Raw genomic sequence first — 18,071 nt, forward strand, 5'->3', positions numbered from 1 at the left:
CTGGGTGCTCATTCATGGCATCTTATCTGTTGCAGATAGTCCACTGTGTGCAGAGGCATGGGAGTTGTCATGTCGATAACATGCTAGACCTCAGTGTCCTTGAGGTAAGATCTCTAGCTCATTGTCTGGAATGTTGGTTCCTTGTATCTAGTACAGTTCTGTACATGTTCCCAGGGGCTTTGGGGTTGGTGTAGGGGAGCTGAGAGGTGAGATGAGAATGGCACTGTGGGTCCCCAGATCCGCTGTCCACCCAGCCAACCCAGATAACCTCTGGCCTTTCATGTGCCTTCAGGGCTTGCTGCTGGGGGGAAACCTCCAGAGTCCCACTTTGGTAATAAGAGGTCTCTGCCCTTTCTCCCTGGGCAGCAGGATGTTATAATGGAAAATGAGTGGACCTAGGCTTCAGAGACTCTGGTCCCCTGGCTTTGAATCCCCTTCTGCCACTATCCCAGTCAAGGACTGATTCAGAACCTAATTTTCTTCATTTGGAAAATAATGTTCTGATAGAGGTGACTTTTGTGGTACCTGAGACCACATGATTCCTATCATTACCAGCCAATATTGTCCCATTGTTTTTGCCCCATGTGACTTCTCTGTGATTCCTCCTGGCAAGGAAGTTCTATGTGGTTTTTACAGGAAAGCAGGGCCACTTTCGGGGTCCTGTGCTGGGCTGGATTGTTTTCCTGGACTGGACCTAGTCCATAGGCTGCTGGCATCTGTTTCTCTTCATAGATCTCTCTCTGCCCTTGTATATACCTGCATTCAAAAATGATCATGGGCTTCCTGTGCTCTGGTCATCGATAATGCAGGGAGAGGAATTGCTGAAAGCCGTTTCCCGTGTTTGGAGGGTTCACATCTGTCCCTTTCAAATGCTGGCGCTTTCACACACTCCTCTCCTGCCAGCACCTTCTGGTCTCAGGAGCATTGCAGGATGCTGTGTGAGTGAGTGATGGGAGACACTTTAGTGTGACTTTTTTCAGCTTAGCTTCCTGTTATCAGAGAGCAGTCTCTCTCAGTGTCAAGGTTTGGGTACTAGATGGTGGAAAAAGCCTGTGTGAATTATTTTTAATGAATAAGTGTGATGTTGGGTGGCATACAGTCACTGCCTTAAGATTTTCAAAGAGAAGCAGCCTTTTGGAGGTGGTGGGCCTGGGCAGGTCTTTCAAGGAGTGGGATGTGATGGGCAGTAGAAAGGTATTCCAGGGAGGGGTAGCAACATGAGAAGGTCTTTGAGGCTGGGATGAGCAAGAGTGTCTAGTCCCACCAGGGAGACAGATGTGTAGGCAAGTAATGAAAGCATGGAGGGATGGCTGCTGGGGTGGTCCTTGGCTCCCAGCATGGCGAGGTGGGACATCTATGGGAGGGGCCCTGAGAGGTCTCTTGAGCTGTCTTTCTGCCAGTTGCACATCTGCTCGGTTGCCTGTCAAGACTCTTAAGACAGTTTTGCTAGACTCTTAAGTTTTTATTTTGATATTCTTCGGGAGCATTGAGATTCCTTTTTGAGATGAGTTTGGTATGAAAGAAACTGGCAACTCATACCCGATTGATTAACTGGGGGCATTCCCATTGACATCAGCTTGAAGAAAGACAACAGAACACTGGAGACCAAGTACTTGCAGCCTTCTGCTCTGTGGCCCCTCCTCACTCCAGGGATGCCGCCTTGGGTCTGGAGACTGTTAGAGGAAACCCCAAGAGGTGCAAGCACTGAGCCTCTCAGGACAATGACCTGGGATTCCACCTCCCCTGGAGGGGCCTCCTCATGGTAAGCGAATGCCAAGAGGTTAAGTCGGCCTGTGTTTCCGAGGTGGAAATTCGAAGCCGCTGGCTTCATTTGTCTTCTCTTTTAGATTGTTTGGGGGTTGATCACAGACCAAGAGTGATGAGTGATGTCACCCTGTGATGCATGGCTGGACCTTCTTGCCCCTATTGTCTCAGCACAACATTAATCGACTTTTCCCTCAGCGTGGGTGGGCAGAGGAAAAGCCCTGTGGCTCTGGGGACTTGGGATCCAGAGTTGAAGACCCTTCAGCTGGCTCTGCCCTGCCAGTGCCACAGAGTGCCATGGCCCAGGAAGACTGGTTTTCTTCCATCTAGGCCAGGCCATCCAGTGGCCATCCTTCGTGTCCTCCCACCTCCTTCTGGTGTGACTTCTGAAAACCAAGAATTTGTTCCTGTTGACTTTTTCTGTGCTATGGACCATTGTCCTCTGACCCACTCAATAAATCTTGAAACATGCCCTGCTGCTTGTTCTTTCATTTTTGTGTGTTTGGTTTTTTTTATCAGTATCTCCGTGTGCCAGCAAGACTGGGTGTAGAGACTGGGTCACAAGGGCAGGTCTTCTGGTTCTCATTCATTAACACTTTCCCCTTGACACATACCCAAGGCTTGACCTAGGGAATGTGAGATGGAACGTGGGATTTGGACTGGGGTTGAACAATAATCCCAAGTGCATCTAGGGGTTGGGGGGTGTTCAGGCTTAGGAGAGAAGGGGAACTGTTAGGATTAAGTTGGTGGGGGAAACATTTGAGCCAAGGCTTTGGGAGAGAAGACTATGACGGGATGACTTAGGGATGGAGGCAGGGGCTGGAGTCCTTGAGGAATGCAAGAGTGTCCTGAGCTCAGGTGGTGGATTGCAGGTGAATGTAGGAGTTGGTTTTGAGCAGAGGAGAGAGTGGAGTGTATGAGGAACAGCTGCCCTTGGAGAGCTCTGGGGGTGTGGCAGGCAGTGCCAGCTGCTGGGGCTTCTGTTACCATGAGATAGATTTGGTCTTTGGGGATTCTCTTTGGTAGGAGTGATCGCAGTGATGTGCTTATGTGTGCATTGTATGTGTGTCACCACCTCCATATGTTGCTCTGTCCTCATTTTTCAGGTAAATTTCACACACAAGAATGCTCCCAAAGGCCATGGTAGAAAGTTGGGAGTCAGTTGGTCCCATTCCTTCAGTTGAAATAGAAATCACTGTGACTAAGCTGGGCATGGTGGCTCACGCCTATAATCCCAGGACTTTGGGAGGCTGAGGCGGGTGAATCACTTGAGGTCAGGAGTTCGAGACCAGCCTGGCCAACATGGTGAAACCCCATCTCTACTAAAAATACAAAAATTAGGCATGGTGGCAGGCACCTATATTCCCAGCTACTCAGGAGGCTGACACAGGAGAATCATTTGAACCCGGGAGGTGGAGGTTGCAGTGAGCCAAGATTATGCCACTACACTCTAGCCTAGGCAACAGAGTGAGACTCTGTCTCAACAGAAAAAAGAAAGAAAGAACTGTGACTAGGGTTGAGGGAAGCCAGGCTGTCAGGCATCTCTGATGACCTCTGCCAGCAGGAGACATTCTTGGCTGAAGTGTCCGCTCTGCTAGCCATCTCTGGTGAGGGCCTTATTTCTGCATTGCCCCCCTCCTTATTCCTACCCAAGAATCACCTGACACCTCTGGTTTGCTCTCTTGAAGATCCCCTCACCTGCTGCAACCCCTCTCTGGCCAGTTTTATCCAACTGTGGCCTTTGTCCTTTAGTGAGAAATGACCACATTTCCCCCACCAAAGAAAGGGGGCCAAAGTTCTTCCCTTTTCTGAGTCCACTATTTTTAGTGAAGTTTTACACTGGTTGGTGCCTTTAATTGGTAGACCTGTCTTTCCTTAGCAAACTGACCCCTCATTGCTAAGCAGGTTCCTGTCAGCTAATAGGACAAGTGTCTACACTCCACTCCCTTCTCCTTTAATCTCTCGTTCTCTTTCTCTCTCTCTCATGCTCTTCTTGACCCACTACCTCAATCCTGCAACCTGGCAGTCCCTTACGCCCTTTTTAGTTTGTTCTATAGGAGGCAACAGTGATGGAGTACTGAAAAACAAGGGAAGAGGCGAGATTGCCACGCAGTAGGGGAAGAGAGTGTCAGCTATAGAGATAGGATCACTTACCGTGGCTTGGCCCCCTGGCATAAAAATTTCCTTACTAAGCCAGACTGGTTGATTTGTGGAGGGTTCCCTCATTTATCACATGAATATTTATCAAAATATTCATGCATCTTAGTGGTTGCAGGCTGGATGCGAAGGTTGGTGAACTAGTATGTTAGAAGCTCTTAGCATAGCACTTGGCACACAGGAAGTGCTCGATAAAGGACAGCTCCTCTCAATCACTGGAACTTCCTTTCCAATTGTAAATGGTCCTCATTGCTGGCCCAGCCTCTTAGGTCTTTCTTCTGCCCTCTGCCACCCTCGCCCGACCCTACCCTCAGCCTCTAGCCTAGACTTCCCATTCTCCCGAGGAGACAGCGAAGCCCTCCTCACTCTGCCCGTGGCCTGCCTGTCCACCCTTTTCTCACACAAGCACCCTAGGCCTCCGCCACCCTTCTGCTTAAGGTCCCTGAACATGTTCTTTTCCCAGCCTATGTACCTGGAATGCATCCTCCGCTTCCAGCTCAGCTGACTCAGCTTGTGTCACTTTCTTCAGGAAGCCTTTGCCGGCGGAACCTCCACCCAGACTGGATTCCCCGCCCCTCCTTCCATTCATATCAAGTATCAGTTTATGTGCAGGCACAATTCTAGGAACTGGTAAACAAAACAGGCAAAAGAGCAAATCCCTGCTTTGTACTTACATTTTGGAGGACAAGGACATATCATAAAACAAAGTACTAAAATAGGTAGAATGCTTGAGAAATGTTAAGGAAAAAAAGTCATAAAGCAGGGAAACAAGATAGGAAGTTTGGGGACCAGCAGAGGGAGTGGCATTTTAAATTGACTAGACAGGAAGGCTTCCCCAGGGAGGTGAGATTTGACTAAAGTGAGGAGCACTCACTGCTGGGCGTTCACTGCAGCCTGTGCAAGCTGCCATCACCGCATGGACCACGGACAATAGGAAGCTTTTTCCTGGCCGGGTGCGGTGGCTCACGCTTGTAATCCCAGCACTTTGGGAGGCCAAGGTGGGCGGATCACGAGGTCAGGAGATCAAGACCATCCTGGCTAACACAGTGAAACCCCATCTCTACTAAAAATACAAAAAATTAGCTGGGCGTGGTGGCAGGCGCCTGTAGTCCCAGCTACTCAGGAGGCTGAGGCGAGAGAATGGTGTGAACCCGGGAGGCGGAGCTTGCAGTGAGCCGAGATGGCGCCACTGCACTCCAGCCTGGGCCACAGTGCGAGACTCTGTCTCAAAAAAAAAGGAAGCTTTTCCTTTGGATACCAGGCTCAGTGAAGTGGGGAGACAACAGGCATCTGAGGCTGCTGCAGTGCTGCTTCTGATTATGAACGTTTCACCATGTTGTGAAGGTGCAGCTGAATCAAGCCAGGATTAACTGGTCAGCACCTGGATGGGTGTGTCTAGAGGCCAAGCTTGGCACCTGTCAGCTCCCCATCCCCCACACCTCCAACCATAGCTCAATGGTCTAGGGAAGCTCAGTCACCCAAGGACAGCCTTGATAGGCCTAACCCATCACCTTGGTCCAGGACCCATAGCAGTGATCACTGAGCCCTGCAGTTTTTCTGCTGGGAGAGTTCTGCATGTCAAGAGACTGAGTAATTGGTTGCAGAAACAGGAAGAGGCAGAGTAATTAAGTCTTAACAGCAGCCTAGGAGCATAGAACATTGAGCTCCTGTTGCAGGTGAGCTCCTGTTGCAAGTTTCTAGAACTCGCAGGTGGAGAATGAAATTTCAGTTTCCAAACCACGTTTGTGCTCCTCCAGGCATGACTGTGAGCAGTATTCTGACTTGCCATGAGGCCTGGGGATTCAGTTTTTTCTGAATTTTTATAAGGCGTGGACATGTGACCAAGATTCCTCTTCGTTTTTTTAAAAAAAATTTTAGTTTATTTTTTGAGACAGTGTTGCTCTGTCACCTAGGCTGGAGTGCAGTGGTGTGATCTTGGCTCACTGCAACCTCTGCCTCCTGGGTTCAAGTGATTCTTCTGCCTCAGCCTCCCAAGTAGCTGGGGTTACAGGTGTGCACCACCACACCCAGCTAATTTTTGTAATTTTAGTAGAGACGGAGTTTCACCATGTTGGCCAGGCTGGTCTCAAACTCCTGACTTCAAGTGATCCTCCTGCCTCGGCCTCCCAAAGTGTTGGGATGACAGGCGTGAGCCACCATGCCCAGCCTGTTTTTAATTATTTATTTATTTTAAGACAGGGTTTTACTCTGTCGCCCAGTCTGGAGTGCAGTGGTGCAATCTGGACTCACTACAGCTTCAACTTCTTGGGCTCAAGCAATCCTCCTGCCTCAGCCTCATGAGTAACTGGTACTACAGGTGTGTGCCATCAGGCCAGGCTAGTTTTTGTATTTTTTTGTAGAGATGGGGTTTTACATTGTTTCCCAGGCTGGTCTCGAAATCCTGGTCTCAAGTGATCCTCCCAAATTGGCGTCCCAAAGTGGTGGTGTTACAGGCGTGAGCCACCGCACATGGCCTCTTTTTTTTTTTTTTTTTTTGAGAGCCCTTACATTCACTACTTCCATTACCAAAGGAAGCAAAATGAGTCTTTTCTCATTATAGTCAAAAAGCATACCAACATAATGCCTGACGGGTGGAAGGTGCTCAGTCAACATTTAGGGATGAGGAATGAGGCCAGCAGATGCCTTGATAGTGTGCTCCAGAAATGACTCATGCAGGCTCCTCTGCCTCTGTGGGTACAACTGATGATAGGTGGGCCTGGTGAAGTCATTAAGAATCTGATGTGGCTGGGCAAGGTGGGTCATACGTGGAATCCCAGCTATCCAGGAGGCTGAGGTGGAACGATCACTTGAGTCCAGGAGTTTGAGACCAACCTGGGCAATACAGTGAGACCCTGTCTCAAACAAACAAACAAACAAAAACACACGAAAACCTGATGTTGTCACTTAATTGCTATGGGGCCTGGAGCACATTATTTTGCCTCCCTGACCCTCAGCTTCTGGCTGTCTAATTTGACCATCAACATATCACTTACCCCAAATAGCAATGATTAAGATGATGCATGTTAAATGCATAACATAGTAACTGCCTTGCACGGAGTGCTCGATAAATGTCTGCTGTTTTTATTTGATGAGCACATATAGCTTGTTGATAGTTAAAATGAAGAACAAATATAAAATGTCATTATGACAGGCTCATCTGCTAAGGCACCACAAATACTTTCTTCTTTCTTGTTTGCTAATTTGCAGACATCCCAGCGGGGTTGGTGTTAGTCACTGCTACCATTGATTGAAATTCTATTAAGTCCCATGCACTGTATTAAGCCTGTATATATAATTACCTCACTTAATCTTCACAACCACCCAGTGAGGTAGATTTAATTATTTTCCATTTTACAAATAAGGAAACCAAGGCTCAAAGAAACGGAAGAGACCTGTCTCACACCTAATGAGTGGCTCAGCTAGTTTTCCATTTCCTGCTGTATTAAATAGTGAAAAATGTTTCAGGCTGATTTCACAAGTAGCATAAGCATACCAAGCTTGTCGGATGCTTGTTTATTACTGGAAAACTGGAAATTAGGATATTTTACTATTTGTTCCATCTGCTTCAAATTATTGCCTATTGTTTAGACTTGCTGAAATAGTCCTCATCTAAATCAATGGTTTTGCAGATTGAACTTATGAACCTGACATGTACAGGGACAATAGCCATGTTTTAGCCAAAACCAAAATATGAAGTGTCCTTCCCACTACTGTTGTGTCTGAAGCAAGAGTCATCCCAGACCCACAGAACTTGAGGAAACTTGAGAAGGGTATCACCAATGTGGCCCAATAACCAGGATTAGCATCAAGAAGAGCCATGATCCTACCAGGAAACTGTTGCCTGGCACCAGAGTCCCTGTGACACAGTGGGTGGGAGATTCCATGGCAGAATTGAGCCAGGAGAATGAAGAGCTAGACAGAATGAAGGTTCATTTGTCCATCCAAAAAATATTTATTAGGCACTGTGCTGGGAATAGAGATACCATGATGAACAAGAAAGTTGTTGCCCTCAAGAGGATCGCATAAATGTATATAGATAATAAGTTATATGAATTCACACTCTAGATACTTATGGAACAATCACTATGTGCTGGGCCTTGCTCTCAGATGGGCATTTGGGTCTGAACAAAGCAAATGAAGGAGCTTATAGTATAGGACAGTGCTGTCCAGTTATATATATATGAGCCACATATATAAAATTTCATTATATATGAAATTAAATAAAAAGAAGCAGGTGAAATAAATTTTGGTAATATTAATATATTTCATTTAGCCCATTACATCAAAGAATATTGTTATTTCAACATGTAATTAATATTAAAAATTATCACTATTATTATTTTGAGACAGAGTCTCGCTCTGTCACCCAGGCTGGAGTGCAGTGGCGTGATCTTGGCTCACTGCAACCTCTGCCTCCTGGGTTCAAGTGATCCTCCCACCTCAGTTTCCCAAGTAGCTGGTACTACAGGCATGTGCCACCTTACCCTCACTTCTATATTTTTAGTAGAGACGGGGTTTCGCCATGTTTGCCAGGCTGGTCTCGAACTCCTGGCCTCAAATGATCCACCCGCCTTGGCCTCCCAAAGTGCTGAGATTACAGGTGTGAGCTATCTTGCCCAGCCAATATTAAAAATTATTAATAAGATTTTTCCCCAAATGAAATCTTTGAAATCTGGTATATATTTTATACATACAGTACATCTCAGTTTAGACTAGCCACATTTAGAGTGCTCAGTAGCCACATATGGTGAGTAGCTATCTTACTGGACATCATAGATTTAGACAATAAGGGGTTCAAGGATGCCTCCTTCACAGGAAGGCTGCTGCATCTTGTGGGGGCTTAATGAAGCTGCTCCAGCTTGGATCCCCCATTCTCTGGTATCCCCTCTCCTCCATCTTGGCAGAGCAGGGCGAGATATATATCAGGCGTGCCTGCTGGAATCCTGCCTCATGTTCCAGAGCCTTCTGGAGGCAGGACACCAAGTCCTGGGTGTGTTTCTCTAACACAGATCCTACTGGAGTTAACTTTAGTGTACCCAGCGTTTGTTATTCAGTCAGTCACTACCTGTTTACTAAGTGCTGGCCTCTGTGCTAAGCACTGTGAATGCACGCAAGTGAAAACAGACATTTGTTAGCTCATAATCTCATCAAGATAAACAAGATGCATAAATTGTTAAAAACTGTGAGAAATTCTACAGAGGAAGAGGGAAAGGTGCTGCAAGAGTAAATAGGGCACCTGACCTCTTGGGAGTCAGAGAAGTAGACTTAACTGAGCAAAGGAGGAGAGTGGTCCACATGCAAAAGCTGCGTGGAGGATGCAGGGAGGAGCTCAACGGCGGTTGGTGTGGCTGGCATGCAGCCTGGAGTGGTGTAAGCACTGGCTTTGGAGTCACAGATCTGGTCCAACTTAACCGGGTGACTTTGATGACAAGTTTTAAACTCTGTGCACCTCAGTGACCTCCTATAGAGGGATGTGGTGAAGATTAAACAGATTGATGTTTGTTTTTTTAAGACGGAGTCTTGCTCTGTCACCCAGGCTGGATTGCAGTGGTGCAATCTCCACTCACTGCAACCTCCACTTTCCAGGTTCAAGCGATTCTCCTGCCTCAGCCTCCCAAGTAGCTGAGATTACAGGCGTGCACCACCACACCTGGCTAATTTTTGTATTTTTAGTAAAGACGGGGTTTCACCATATTTCACCAGGGTGGTCTCAAACTCCCGAACTCGTGATCTGCTAGCCTTGGCCTCCCAAAGTGCTGAGATTACAGGCATGAGGCACCACGCCCTGCCATGAGCAGCTATTTTTTTTTAAATATAACTTTTATTTTGGAATAACTTTAGATTCACAGAAAAATTTAAAACCTGGTACATAGAGTTCCCATATGCCCTTCACCCAGCTTCCCCTAATGTCAGCATCTTATGTAACCATGACACATTTGTCAAAACTAAGGAATTAACGCTGTTACATTACTATTAACTGAACCACAGACTCTATCTGGATTTCACCAGTTTTCCCATTGATGTCCATTTTCTCTGCCATACAGAATAGCACATTACATTTAGTTATGTATCCTTAATCTCCTCCATCTGGAATGGTTTCTCAGTCTTCCTTTGTTTTTCATGACCTTGACAGTTTTAAAGTGTTGGTAAGGTATTTTGTAGAATGTCTCTCAATTTGGATTTTTCTTTTTCTTTTTTTTTTTTTGAGACGGAGTCTTGCTCTGTTGCCCAGGCTGGTGTGCAGTGGCACAGTCTCAGCTCACTGCAGCCTCCCTTTCTCAGGTTCAAATGATTCTCATGCTTTAGCCTCCCGAGCAGCTGAGACTACAGGTGTGTGCCACCACGCCTGGCTAATTTTTGTATTTCGTTTTGTTTTGTTTTGTTTTTTTGAGATGGAGTCTCCCTCTGTCGTGCAGACTGGAGTGCAGTGGCGGGATCTCGGTTCACTGCAGCCTCTGCCTCCTGAGTTCCAGCAATTCTCCTGTCTCAGCCTCCTGGGTAGCTGGGATTACAGACGTGCGCCACCATACCCGGCTAATTTTTGTATTTTTAGTAAAGATGGGGCTTCACATGTTGGCCAGGTTGGTCTCAAACTCCTGACCTCAGGTGATCCACCCGCCTCGGCCTCCCAAGTGCTAAGATTGCAGGTGTGAGCCACCGCACCCGACCTAATTTTTGTATTTTTAATAGAGACAGGGTTTTACCATGTTGGCCAGGCTGGTCTCATACTCCTGGCCTCAGGGGATCTGCCCACCTTGGCCTTCCAAAGTGCTGGGACTACAGGCATGAGCCACTGCACCCGGCCCTCAATTTAGGTGTTGCTAACATTTTCTCATGATTAGACTGGAGGCTACGGGTTTCTGGGAAGAATACGTCAGAGGTGAAATTCCCTTCCATCACATCATATTGGGGGTACATCACATCAACATGACTCACCATCAGTGACATTAACCTTGATCGCTTGGTTAAGGTGGTGACTGCCAGACTTCTTTGCTGTGAAATTCTTATTTTTCCCTTTTCATACCGTAATATTTGGAACATAGGTTTGATTTTAATAGATATTTTAAAAATATATATTTAGAAATGTTTACCCACACTGAAAGAGTATATATATTTTTCTCAAGCACCTTTGGGGTATGTATTAATATTGTTTGCATATTTACAATATTTACAAATATCATCTACAGCATAGAATGTGATAACTTTTATGCTGCAAAGCAAGTCTCAAATATTAATACCAGCGCATCAGTATCAGGAATAAATGGGCTGGGTGTGGTGACTCACACCTTTAATCCCAGCACTTTGGGAGGCTAAGTCGGGTGGATCACTTGAGGTCAGGAGTTTGAGACCAGCCTGGCCAACATGGTAAAACCCTGTCTCTACTAAAATTATAAAAATTTGCCAGGCGTGCTAGCACGTGCCTGTAGTCCCAGCTCCTCAGGAGGCTGAGGCAGGAGAATCACTTGAACCCGGGAGGTGAAGGTTGCAGTAAGCTGAGATCTTGCCACTGCACTCCAGCCTGGGCAACAGAGCAAGACTCTATCTCAAAAAAAAAAAAAAAAAAAAAAAAAAAAGGAAAGATGACTGCAATATGTCACTACAATGTAAAGTCTAAATAAAAACAAAACAAATGTTAAAAATACTCAGACCTGAAGGATAATGAAAATACTATATTATCAAAACTTGTATGATGTATAGCTAAAACAGTACATAGGAGAAATTTATAGCCTCAAATGCTTTCATTGGGAAAGAATTTCCCACCAGTAAGGGAGTGTGTGACCCATTACACAGGTTAGATGGAAGTTCAGAGAGTTCTCCCCAGTGTCTTTGGCATTTCTCCAGGATTTTTGCAGCACTCCAAGGGAATCAGAGCCCCAGTAACTACTGAGATTGAATGAGCCACTAGTGCAGTACAATGCAGACACAGAACAGATTATATTTTATTCCACAAAGAAAAGGAATGAGATCTTTTCCCACCTTAGCTTTGTGAAATAAGTTCCATTTCCATTGGAGGTGCTGAAGGAAATCAGGTTTTATGTCATGTTTTATTTAGATCTGCTAGAGACTGTGTTTTGTTTTTCTTTTTTTTTTCTTTTTTTGGTTGGTTGTTTTTGAGACAGGGTCTCCTCTGTCGCCCAGGCTGGAGTGCAGTGGTACAATCACAACTCACTGCAGCCTCAACCTCCACTCAGCAATCTTCCTGCTTCAGCCTCCCAAGTAGCTGAGATCACAGGCAAATGCCACCATGCCCAGCTAAGGGTTTCACCATGTTGCCTAGGCTGATCTCAAATTCCTGGGCTCAAGTGTTAGACCCACCTTGGCCTCCCAAAGTGTTGGGATTACAGGCGTGAGCCACTGCACCCAGCCTGTTTTGTTTGGGGCAAGGGTTTTAACATTAAAAAAAAATATATATATATACGTATATATATATATATATATGTATATATATATATATATACGTATATATATATATATACATATATATATATATATATACTGGCTGTGTGTCTGGTGGTACACACCTGTAATCCCAGCACTTTGGGAGGCCAAGGCAGGCTGATGGCTTGAGCTCAGGAGTTCAAGACCAGCTAAGCAACATAGTGAGATCCCATCTCTAAAAAAAATAGAAAAAGACCAGGCACGATGGCTCATGCCTGTAATCCCAGCACTTTGGGAGGCTGAGGTGGGGAGATCACGAGGTCAGCAGTTCGAGACCAGCCTGGCCAGCATGGTGAAACCCTATCTCTACTAAAAATACAAAACGTTAGCCGGACATGGTGGCACACACCTGTAATTCCAGCTACTCAGGAAGCTGAGGCAGAAGAATAGCTTGAACCCAGGAGGCGAAGATTGCAGTGAGCCAAAATCACGCCACTGCACTCCAGCCTGGGCAACAGAGCGAGACTTCATCTCAAAAAAAAAAAAAAAAAAAAAAAAAAAAAGCCAGGCATTGTGGTGCCTGTACCTGTATTTGCAGCTACTTGGGAGGCTGAGGTGGGAGGATTGCTTGAGCCCGGGAGGTTGAGGTTGCAGTGAGCCAAGATTGCACCACTGCACTCCAGTCTGGGTGACAGAGCGAAACCCTGTCTCAAAAAAGAAAAAATACTGTCCCTGCCAAATCCAAGACAGACAGCTTTTCTTTTTCTTTTCTTTTCTTTTCTTTTTTTTCTCTGAGACAGAGTCTCGCTCTGTCGCCCAGGCTGGAGTGCAGTGGTGTGATCTCAGCTCACTGCAACCTCTACCTCCCTGGTTCAAGTGATTCTCATGCCTCAGCCTCCTGAGTAGCTGGGATTACAGCCAATTGCCACCATGCCCAACTAATTTTTGTATTTTTAGTAGAGATGGGGTTTCACCATGTTGACCAGGCTGGTCTCAAACTCCTGGCCTCACGTGATCTGCGTGCCTCGGCCTCCCAAAGTGCTGGGATTACAGGCGTGAGCCACCGTGCCCGGGTCAGACAGCTTTTCTATAGTGAAATGAATCACATAGGAATATAATTGTGACCATTTTCCCTGGCAAATATCTAAGTAACTTTAAGGTTTGTCAGCTCCTGTGTCATAGGCGTTGCCATGTGTGCTACCTTTTTCAGAAGGCCCCACTTACCTTGTAAACCTCTCTCCATCTCTAATAGGCCCTGTGTGGGCTCTGCTGTCTGTTTTAACTATCTTCTGCTTGATGTGAGTTCAGCCTGGGGATATAAAGCTTTGCAGAGCCAATGCCTTTGCATTATTCCCCAAAAGCTTGACTAGGGAGGCCAATCATTATGGGCCAGGGTGGGATTCCTTGAACTCTCTTGGAATGGGCTCACCAAGGACTACCTTTGGTTCTAGGAAAACCTATCATTTTCTTTCCTTTAAATTAAGCGTTTTCAGTGGCATTGGCTCAGCCAAGCATCCCTAGCATTTCTACTTCTCAACCATAGGTGAGTGGTGCTCCCATGAGTTGTGGAGTACACAAGCTGCACAGCCATATGTGGCAGTTGTGCAGGGGTGGCAGTTCTGCCTACCCTCAGTGGAAGATGGATGGGGATTTGTTCTAAGGTAAACCTGGGATGCATTCCTCACATATACAAGCTGAGTGAGTGTAAAATTAGAAGTCCGTAGATGGAGAGAGGCAGAGAAACAGGACGGGGAGTCCCAATGGAATTCCAGTCCCTGGTGTTGTCTTGCGAGTCTGACTTGATCTCTGCCCTCCCCCTCATTTGATTATGTAAGCTTTCCAATCAATATTACTCTTTATTTATTTCTTTTTAGCATAAGTTAGGTTTCTGTCACCAACGCATTCTGGCTAAAAGCCTGAGTCTTTTCCTTAACTTGCCCCAAATGGTCAGTTATTATGGAATTCCACTGGGTTTTGGCTGTTGGATGAGGCACTGCGGGTATTTTGCTTATCCAGGTTGGCTTTCCCATCTGTGACACTGGCCTACCTAATGAGGGATTCCAGCAAACAGGGTGGCATGCTGAGCTCTGAAAATAAACATGTATGGCAGCCTTTGCACACAGTATTCAGAAAACAATCCATTATCAGTGGCTTGCCCTTATTTTTTGGTCCCTAAATGTATTTCCTGGCATTAAAAATAAAACAGCAGGTATTCTTCCTCCAAGAAGGAGAAGTGTGTGTGTAAATTGGGCCTTTTCTACTGGAGGGGGTGTTCTTGGGTACGAGTGAGGACCCAGTGAGGGCTCAGGCTGACAATCAGGACTACTTGGAAAGTAGTGTTCTCAAGAGTGGAGGAAGTGGGCTCAAAGGAGCTTGAGGAGACTATAGGGGGAAGCGCAGGACACCAGCCAAGGCAGTCCTGGAGTGTGCAAGGCCCAGGACCAAGATTTTTGGCATGACCCCTGTCTTTCTGTTCTAGTCCAGGAACCATCTCTTCATCTTTTGTTTGTTTGTTTGTTTAATGTAAAATGTGCCATTCCTGCTTACTCTTATATTCTCACCGCAAAAAAAGGTACATTGTTTGGAACCTGTTACTATTGAAGATCTTGGTTTTGCAGTTCCCTAATACATTTATTTAATGCTGGATATATCATTATGTATGATGCTATATCATCCATGGGTGGCTGACTTGTTCTCAAAGATAGTTACCGTGCTTTACTGATGAGAACTACAAATATAAATGTTGCACAGAGTATGCAGGAAAATGTGCATGATAATTTATTTTCTGGTCATGTTAAATTTACCACTGGGAATTTTTTTCTTCAATGTAGGACAACGCCTCTTACAACTGTATCTTGACCTCTTGAGGCCCAAATCGTTGCATTCCTATAATGTGGTTGCTTTCAATGATGAGTGCACCCCTGCCTTCCACATGCCACCATTAGCAGGGAGCACAGCAAGAGGCCTGTGAGCAGAGTGAGAAGAGCAAGCTCATTTAAGCAAGATACTTCCATCTCTTATTCTCCATGGCTTAAGACCAATGAGAGAATAATGTCGTCACATCAACTGGAGGCATGAAAGTACATCAATAGGAGGTGTACGTTGGTGTTGGGGAGCAACATCTCAAAAATCCTTGGTGGATGTTATGGACTGAATATGTGTTCCCCCCACCTCCCAGCCCCAAATTCATACGCTGAAGCCCTAACCTCCAATGTGATGGTATTAGGAGGTGGAGCTTTGGGAGGTAATTAGGTTTAGATAAGGTCGTGAGGGTGGAACCCCCATGATAGGTTTGTTTGTTTATTTATTTATTTGAGATGGAGTCTTGCTACCTCTATCGCCCAGGCTGGAGTGTAGTGGGCACAATCTCGGCTCACTGCAACCTCCGCCTCCCAGGTTCAAGCGATTCTCCTGTCTCAGCCTCCCGAGTAGCTGGGATTACAGACGTGCGCCCCCATGCCTGGCTAATTTTTTTTTTTTTTTTTTTTTTTTGAGACGGAGTCTTGCTCTGTCACCCAGGCTGGAGTGCAGTGGTGCGATCTCAGCTCACTGCAAGCTCCGCCTCCTGGGTTCACGTCATTCTCCTGCCTCAGCCTCCCGAGTAGCTTGGACTACAGGCATCCGCCACCACGCCCAGCTAATTTTTTTGTATTTTTAGTAGAGACTGGGTTTCACTGTGTCAGCCAGGATGGTCTTAATCTCCTGATCTTGTGATCCGCCCGCCTCAGCCTGCCAAAGTGCTGGGATTACAGGCGTGAGCCTCTGCGCCGGGCCTAATTTTTGTATTTTTAATAGAGACAGGGTTTTGCTGGTTGGCCAGGCTGGTCTCGGACTCCTGACCTCAAATGATCCACCCGCCTGGGCCTCCCAAAGTACTGGGATTACAGGCGTGAGCCACTGCGCCCAGCTGGGTTTAATGCCTTTATAAGAAGCAGAAGAGACACCCAAAGCTTCCTCTCTCCAACACATGAGGACATAGCAAGAAGGCAAGCGGGGAAGAGGGCCCTCACCAGGAACCAAATAGGCCAGCACCTTGATCTTGGACCTCCCAGCCTCCAGAGCTGTGGGAAATAAACATCTGTTGTTTAGACTGTGGTACCCAGGCTGTAGTATTTTGTTATAGCAACCTGAGCAGACTAAGACAGAGGAGATAGGCACGGCCAATCCTGGAGGACAGACTGACAGCTGATCCGGAGTCTGCCAAAGCAGTGAGGTGACTGCCCTGGAGTCAGCTGGGGAAGGGGTGCACAGGTAAAGGATGCCTGCCACACGTATCCCCCTCCCCAAGATCACCCTGGCTGCAATAAGCCAGAGGTAGTACTCTGGTCTGAAGACAGAGGTACAAGCCAAGGCATATACCCACTCAGGCAGCTCAAGCACAAGCATTTGCAGAGCCCAGACCTTTGAACTCATGCTGTGTCCGAATGAGTGAAAGTTACCCCAAATCAGCATGTCAACACCATTTCTGACAGCCTAATCTCATATAATCTGGTGAAAGAAATTCTACACCAGGCAGCAGGAGTGAGCTGCTTGCAAGGCTGCTCTCAGAACCAGATCTGGCCATGATGACTCCATAAACATGAATTCTGGAGCTTCTCAGGGCATCTGGTTGACCCTGCATATGTGTGAGAGATGGGTAGGGGTAAGAGAGAGGGTTGGAGAGCACCCTGAAGAGGAGAAATGGCAAATGGGACCCACAGGGAACGGACTTGGTCTGGAGCTCGGTTGCCCTACCTAGGTGGCACCACTCACCCTAGCTAGTCCCAACCACTGGAGAGAGACTTAGAAAATTTCAAGGTAGAAAATTGTGGTCAACAAGAGTCACATGGGATCTGGTCTAGACAGAGACACCCTTCCTGAATGGCATTGCTAGCCCCAGAAGGGCACTTACAAACTTTTGAGGAATACAGTCCAAAGTGCAGGACCCTCTTAAGGCAGAGGGTCTGGCACAAGGGGCCTCACTTGCCTGAATCTAATGGTGTTACTACCATCAACCACTGGATACTATCCACTAAGACTTAACAGTAGGAGCAAGTAGGTGGGTTCAGCACTGAGCCAATGAAGTTTCTATCTGTCCCCTCATCCATCCATCCATCCATCCATCCATCCAACACATGTTCATTGAGCACTTACACCATGCCAGTATTGTGTTAGGTTCAGGAGAAACAGCAATGGGTCTGACCAACTGTTTCTACCCCAAGCTGGTACTGCACAATTAAAAAAGAAGGAAAAATAAAACAAGAAAAAAATGGCCACAGACGTATCTCACATACAGCTGTTCATTTACAAACTTTTCTCAATTATGGTTCTTGAAAAGTGTTCCAATTACTGCGACTGTATACAATTTAACCCAAAACTTAGTGGCTGGGGTAAATGACAATATTTATTTTACTCATGAATCTGCTATATGGACTGCTCAATATTTTTCATGGATCCACGTCTCTTATGGGCTGCTCTCAATAGGGTTAGTTTGTCCCTGCTCAGCTTGGTGTCAGGTTGGGGTGGAGGCTTGAAGCCTGGGGTCTGGTATCATCTGAAGGCTTCCTCACTCATATGTCTGGCTATTGATGCTGACTGTCACTAGAAACTTAGCTAGAGCTGGTAGCTGGAACCCCTCTTCATATTTTCTTTATGTGGCTTGGGCTTCCAACATGGTGGCTGGGGTCCAAGAGTGAGCACTGTGATAGGGAGCAACCAGGTAGAAGCTGTGTCTTCTTTATGACCTAGCCCCAGAAATCACATAGCATCACTTTTGCCCTATTGGTTGGAAT

General features: G+C 46.3%; 1 long non-coding RNA gene and 1 other non-coding gene across 2 annotated transcripts; both read left to right on the top strand.

Annotated features, from left to right (window-relative positions):
- Positions 1-31: 31 nt before the first annotated feature.
- On the top strand, positions 32-2,236 carry LOC100444701 (uncharacterized). Its single transcript, XR_008516928.2, has 3 exons — positions 32-104; positions 1,577-1,762; positions 1,848-2,236. It is a non-coding gene; the product is annotated as an uncharacterized LOC100444701 (long non-coding RNA).
- Positions 755-888, top strand: LOC112130387 (small nucleolar RNA SNORA71). The gene has a single exon (XR_002912659.1). It is a non-coding gene; the product is annotated as a small nucleolar RNA SNORA71 (small nucleolar RNA).
- Positions 2,237-18,071: the final 15,835 nt, after the last annotated feature.

Source organism: Pongo abelii, chromosome 21 (assembly GCF_028885655.2).
Source record: "Pongo abelii isolate AG06213 chromosome 21, NHGRI_mPonAbe1-v2.0_pri, whole genome shotgun sequence".
In the NCBI taxonomy this organism is placed as follows: Eukaryota; Metazoa; Chordata; class Mammalia; order Primates; family Hominidae; genus Pongo; species Pongo abelii.